General features: G+C 46.6%; 1 long non-coding RNA gene across 1 annotated transcript; it reads left to right on the forward strand.

Annotated features, from left to right (window-relative positions):
- LOC128764735 (uncharacterized) lies at positions 1–1,392 on the forward strand. Its single transcript, XR_008415794.1, has 3 exons — positions 1–90; positions 960–1,107; positions 1,192–1,392. It is a non-coding gene; the product is annotated as an uncharacterized LOC128764735 (long non-coding RNA).
- Positions 1,393–6,642: the final 5,250 nt, after the last annotated feature.

Consider the following 6,642-nt stretch of genomic DNA (forward strand, 5'->3'; position numbering starts at 1 on the left):
CTACGATCTGGAACACACCAAGTAGCAAACCTTGCATATTCTTCTTATTGCTTCAGGTTGAAATACTGGAAAAGAAAAAACTTTTGGAAGGTGAATATTGGTTTGCGCTCTATTTGAAAGCTAGTGAGATTACTTAGCGATTTTAACTCACTTTTAACTTAGTTTATGAGTTCTTGCAGGAGAAAGCTAACTTAGCGCTCGTGCTAGCGACCTAACTTAGCATTGGTAGCAATTTATTTACAGAACTATTTGTGATCATGGTTGATAAGACGACACCAAACCGATTTACCGTTGCTTTATCAGAATGTATGTGAATGAGCAGCAACGTAACCGCGTGTTTTTTTGTAAGTAGCTCTAGGGTTAGCAAAGCGCTGATGCTCTGCTGTGGCCATTTTGCTCATTATTTAAAAATAAGCAATATGTTAAAACATTTTTTACATTGCATAGCTATAATTCAAAAATAAGGTCTCATGTTTACAACTGTACTTTACAGATAAACGTGTAAGTTTTTACCTTCACCAGGTGTATGATTGCTAAAGCTCATACCAAAAACATTGGCCACTGATGGAATAAAACAAACAATATATGTATAATGGACGTCGGTACGTGGCAGAGAGGAGCAAAGAGGTGTGCCATGATTATCAATGTGAAGCAGACGATGCTGCTGTGCTCAACTTCTTTTTTTATATTTTTACACCGCAACACGAGCGGCTAAATAAAGAGCGAGGGGTGGGCGACGGCCAGGGGAATACCCAGCATGTGGCAGCGCGCAGGCCCGATGAGGTGAAGCTATTTTTGCTCTGCTACTTTCTGAGCCTGTTGAATTTTACATCGTCCATCTTTTATTCATGGAGACGAATCATCACAAATTCTCTCTGAAGTTTTCCGGGAACAACATTGGATGGGTTTTTTTTTTCTTTTGGTGTGTGTTTTCATCTTTTTTTTTTTCTCTCCGGCAGCTCTGGCGTTATATAACCTTTTTAAGCTGCCGAGGTGAAACATGCAGCGCGGACGTGAAAGGTCATTGCAGGACACTTGATGGTGTTTTAACAAGCAGCAGTTAGAAGAGAGGAAGCACAGAGATTCCACGTCGGAGCAGCATAAAAGGTCGATTGTGCTGACACGTCACACTCTGGAATCCATTTCTTGTTGTGATGATTGATGTCTTATTCCACTGATCTCATCCTATAGTGATTTACAGGGACCTTTCCCACTTTCACTTTGAGTAAAATGGAGGAATTCAAATAAAATGGAGGGTCCGTCAGCGCAGGGGAAAAATGTGCCGGGCGGCTGGAATCCGGGGGCTGGAGGCTGCAGAGGTGATGTCATTGGGCCAGAGCAAGAGGCGAGTGAAAAACAAGTCTCTCTCTTTATTCTGATCCTCTTTGCAGTCCCTGCAGGGAAGGTGGGGGCTGGAGGGGGGGGGAGGGGAGGGGGGGTGGTCCTGGCACTCGGCCAAGGCAAGGGCTGCTGGGAAATGGCAAAGGATGCCAAGCAGGCCCCACCGCCAACATTAGAAGCTCACATCTTTGTTCTCAGAAACCTGGTGTGCTGCCAAAGGCCTCATTTCGGCTCCATGGCATGATTACACTGGATGTAGGCCAACTACTGAGAGCTCGCCCTCCCTCCCTCCCTGCGAGCCTCTTGCTTTATGCTCCCTCCTTCTCTCTCTCTCTCTCTCTCTCTCTCTCTCACACTCTTTTTCCACTGCCTTCAAAAGCTTTCCGCCAAACACACTGCAGTTGCCATGGCTGCACAGAATGGAACATGAAAAAAAAGTGAGTAATGAGTCAGGCTTGGACGCAGATGTGCCACATGTGTATCCAGACAACCAGCCGGTGACATGTCCTCTTCATTCCACTTCAGTCAGAAACGAAGCCCAACTCATGTAGCTAGCGTTGCGTACCTTTCACAAACAAGTTATCGGTGCTTGAGTATTAGCTCAAGAATCAGTAAGTATTAGCGCAAATTTGTGATATTTATAAAAAAAAAACAAAGAAAATAGCGGGAGCCTAAAGCCATATTTAGCAACTAAATCAAATACAAAAATTCCAATTAAAATACAATTCTCTAAAAAATAATATTGTTCTTTTCCTGACACACCTCTGTGCAATGATAAACTTTAGTCTCAAGCCAAGGTTTTGGATCGGGCTGCTGTCGTGACACCAAATATGCCATCAGGAAGACAGGCTGTTATTATTGTCACAGTTCTCGTAAAATAATTATAGTCGTCCTCAGATTCCTGCTGGGGTGACGGGGTTGTCGCCTCAGGCTTTCTTAAAATCATATGTGATCGCCGTACTTTTCATTTTCCGAAGCGTTCGTTCTTGGAATAGTTTCTAAGGCTCCAGTTAGCCAGCAGCACCTGGCGGAGGCAAGATAATGTCGCAACATGCTTTTATATCTGTCACCCTGAGGTGGCACATGAGTCAGACCAGAGCATGTCATGGCTTTTGGCTTTTTGACAAAAGGTGGGCTCAAATGTTAAACTTGTTCTTCGCAGAAAACGTTTCCCAGAAGGCATCCGGATCAACTGGTCTGTTTATGAATGGCTCTATTGTTCCCACATCTCCTGCAACATTCACACTCATTCAGTTAGCCACCATTGTTGTTGGTTTGTGGAAAGAGGCGTGACCTCGTGCGTGTAAACACTTGTGAACCCGCTCCGGAAAACCCACCAAATTAAGACTTCAACAAATACTCTCAGTACTGGTCAGCGAGTAGCTTTGATGTCAGCGAGCGGCTGGCTGACACACAAACAGGACGAAGCACTGTGGCGACTACTCGCATCAAACTTTACGTTACGCACTTAAACATTTACGTGTGTGTTTAAGAGATTCGGCACTAGTGATTGACACAAAAATACAGGGACAGGAATACTACTTCAGTCTTACTTATGTTTCTGGATGGTGCCACATGACTTTGGTTTGTAACTGATTAGCTAACAGGATGTTGCGACATCTCAGAGTCTGTGTTGTAATTGCACTCACACACAAGTTATCAATAAACAAACAAATGAAAGACTATGTTTTTAAAACCACAACAAAGTCATAAAATACTGAGAGAAACCACGGAACGCAAAATCATGGCACTTCCAAGTTATCCCACTTCCAACCGACCGAGAAAGGTTTATTGAAACATGGTTGTTTGTTATTTAAGTTGTCAATAGCCCTAATGTCCTGTTCTGTTTGTCTCTGTATGTGTAAGTTTTGTGCTCCCTTGGTTTTGTCTGGCAGCTTGAGTCTCACCTCTGTGGGGTTGAAGACCCTCTCAAAGGACCATTGAACGTAGAAATGAAATGCAGAGACAAGATAAAAGCACATAGAAAACAGAACATGACACCTAATACTCAACTGCCACCATTCCACGACTGGCATGCATGAAAAATAAGTGCAAAAAAATCAAATATGTATTAAACAAAATCACATGAAACCCAACATGAATTTGCAAAAGAGCCGTTCAGACATGGAATCTTCCTCAACAACATATCAAAATATGAAAATCGAAACAACACGGAAAATAGTGGGCGCCATTCCAGTCCAAGTTGATCAGAAGAGCGATGAAAAGTTATATACATTGGTCTTCCGTTTCTCATTCACCACATCCATGACCCTTGTTGGTTGGCCTCCCTCTCTCCAAACACCTCCACATGGCCTCTGACAAACTCTTTTCTAAGAGTTTGTCTTTTCTAATCTTGTCACTCTGACGCAGTGAAACTTTTTTTTTCTAATCCACAGATAGAATTTCAACACTTTCCTCTTGACCTCAGATGTCCAGTTCAAATGAAGTATCAAGACCATTATATAACCTCTCCCCCCCAGCCAAAACAAAACTTTCTCAAAGTAGCCTCATTTATTGCCGCGGCTGCCGTCTATTTTTGAACCGCCCGGCTGCTGACATCCTCGGCCGAGCGGCTATCTTTGCTCTCTGGCTCAGTTTTCAGGTGGATATCAGATATGCAGACTATTTTTATCTCCTGCTTGTCCTTATCTGTCATTATGTAGAGCACCGCGCTGAAACCGCCGAGCGTACGTTCTGACTGCGAATAATCTCTCAAGATGCGAGAACATGCATATTCATCTTTATTTAGAACACGTTTCTCTGTTGATGCTGGGGATCAAAGATCCTCCATTCTTGAAAGAGCGACGCGTCCGTGATGGAGGGGAGTGCAAATAGCAAAAGCGTGAGAGGAAGGGAACCCAAGAATAGCAGATGCTGCCCTAATTTGGAAAAAAAAAACGTTCTGGAAGGAATTGTTCATAGATTGCATGTGGCTCACTTGACAGGTTGTGAAGATCCGGGATAAACGCAGCTGTAATGGTTAGTTTTCAGATGTTGCGGTAAGTTGGGAAGTGATTATACTGTCTAACAAGGATCTAAACACACACACACCCTTGGCCTTTTTTGGTCGCGCACATAAATCAGCCGAGGCTCCCGTCGCAGATTCCGCAGATGACTGCCCGCTCTTTGATTGTCTGCTTTATGGAGGATGTTTCGGCGAGCAGCGTGAGCGCCCCCGCCAGAGACGTCCTTCCTGTCTTTCCCATAAAAGTGCAAGTTGTCACGATGGCGCGGCATTCATTATCCGCCTGTGGTTTTCGCAAGCCGGGCTTTGGGAGCAGCTGGGGAGCATCGCTTGTCACATCCAGGCTGCCACACCGCTGAAAGATGGCAGGGAGATGAGTGCTGCCCCCCATCTGGGTGATAAAGCCCCCAAAACCACAGTGTCTGGGCATCGGGGTGCAATTCTGCTCTCTTTCCAAATCCACTTCAAAGACTTTATGAGGAGATGGAAAATAGCGCAGGGATCACGTGTTGGGGACCACAGTAGGGTCGTGGTTTGTGCTGCCGTCTCATGCCAACAAGCTCCCAATCGAGATTCAGGCAACTCGGAGTGGATCTGTCTACTGTAAGTTGTGGTTGGACTAGGGTCACCCCAAGTTCCTGACACCGTCACCCATAGCGCTGTAATGGGAATAAGCTTAGAGATAAGTTCCCGTTTGAGATGGCAAGCGATAAGGAAAAGAGTGATGACAGAGCCCTGGTGAGACATCTCTGTTATTTAGAAGCATTAGTTTGCCTCCCAAATAAAGTTTTGCCCTTTAGTCTCCAGGAAACGCGAGCAGCTGCTGTCATTGTGTGCGACTGTAACACATCACGCTGTTTACTCTGCTGAACCTGTTTTGCACAAAGGACGGCGGCGTCATACGCGCAGCCGTTTTTCCGAGAAAGATCCTGTCGAGCGCGGCCAAAGTGGACCAGCGATACTGTGGGAAGCTCGCAGAATAAACAAGCAGGCCTTGACGCAACAGCGCGGTCCCTGGAGATGCAAGAGGCCGGAGCTGTGGGAGCTCTGTGGGAAAGTTCAGCGCCCTTGAAGGAGAACGATAAGCCCAAGGTGATATGAAGCCGGGTGTTTGTATTGTGCAAATTTGTAATGACTACAAGCTCTCTGGCGATAAAGTCTTTCACCATGTGTTTGTGAAAAACCTGCCAGTCCAAAGGGCACTGTTGACTGTTACCTGTGTGTTTGCTCATAATGGGCCTGTTGAACAAGCCGGTCGAGCCAGTGGATGCTTTAACGTGCGAAAGGCGGCGACGGCTTCTCCTCCTCCCACTGCTAAGTGATGGGATAAACATTGTTGAGCAGATTTGTCATTTGACCTTGTTCTATGCAAATCATTTGAAAGCTGTTTCCCCACAAAGCAGGATAAAGTTCACCTCGCCGCACAATAGCAGGGCGGAGTCAGACAGCCTCGGAGAGGAAGCGGGCTCTGAACCCGCCCCCAGAAGAGTGACACATCCCAGCCATTACTTTTATTTTCAGGTAATTATCAACTCCGCCGCCTGAAGCGCCGTGACGTGCTTCCCGCTCACATGATTCCACGCCTTGGATCCAAAATGCCGTTGCCTAAGAGCACGGCAGGCAAAGTTCAACAACCCCCCCCCCCCCCCCCCCCCCCCCCCCCCCCCTCCATGTAAGTGGATAATCCGCACGAGTTAACCATTCACAGCCGGGAGGAAGAGCCTGTTTACTTTTAGTCAACAGGTTAACCCGGCGCTCGGGGAGCGGACCTCCGCTGTGCGTTGATTAACAAGCAGGAACACGAAACTGCGGCCACAAGTCATGCGACACCCAGACCAGGCAGCTTTCCTGCTGCCACCAAACAATGCTGAGCTCTCATTATGAAACCACTCTGTCACAGGCCTCGCAGGAATGCTGTTGTGACACATGCGCGCTGTTGACACAAGGGTTAAACATTCAACTGCTCACACACACTTTTCAGCTGCCAAAGGGCGGGATCTTCAACCGCTCCAGCACCGGTTTGTATTTATCTTTCCACTTTGGTTGGCTGCTGTCGCCACCTCCCAACAGTCACCAGGTTTGTCAGGAAGGACAGTGATGCAGGTGCAGGATCGTCTGGTGATTCACACACACACACACACACACACACATCTCCTGGAGGTCAGCGGGTGCGTGTGTGCTGGAGATCATGTGGTGCTGATCTCTGGCTCGGTGCTGGTGCGCAGAGTTCACCAGCAGTTCAGCTAGCATTTATAATTCATGCTTCCCCGTGTGCCAAATAATTCCACCTTTAGTCTCTGGAAGCCTCCCAAATGCCCCTCACGCTCATTAATATT

This window comes from Synchiropus splendidus, chromosome 9 (assembly GCF_027744825.2).
Source record: "Synchiropus splendidus isolate RoL2022-P1 chromosome 9, RoL_Sspl_1.0, whole genome shotgun sequence".
Lineage (NCBI taxonomy): Eukaryota > Metazoa > Chordata > Actinopteri > Syngnathiformes > Callionymidae > Synchiropus > Synchiropus splendidus.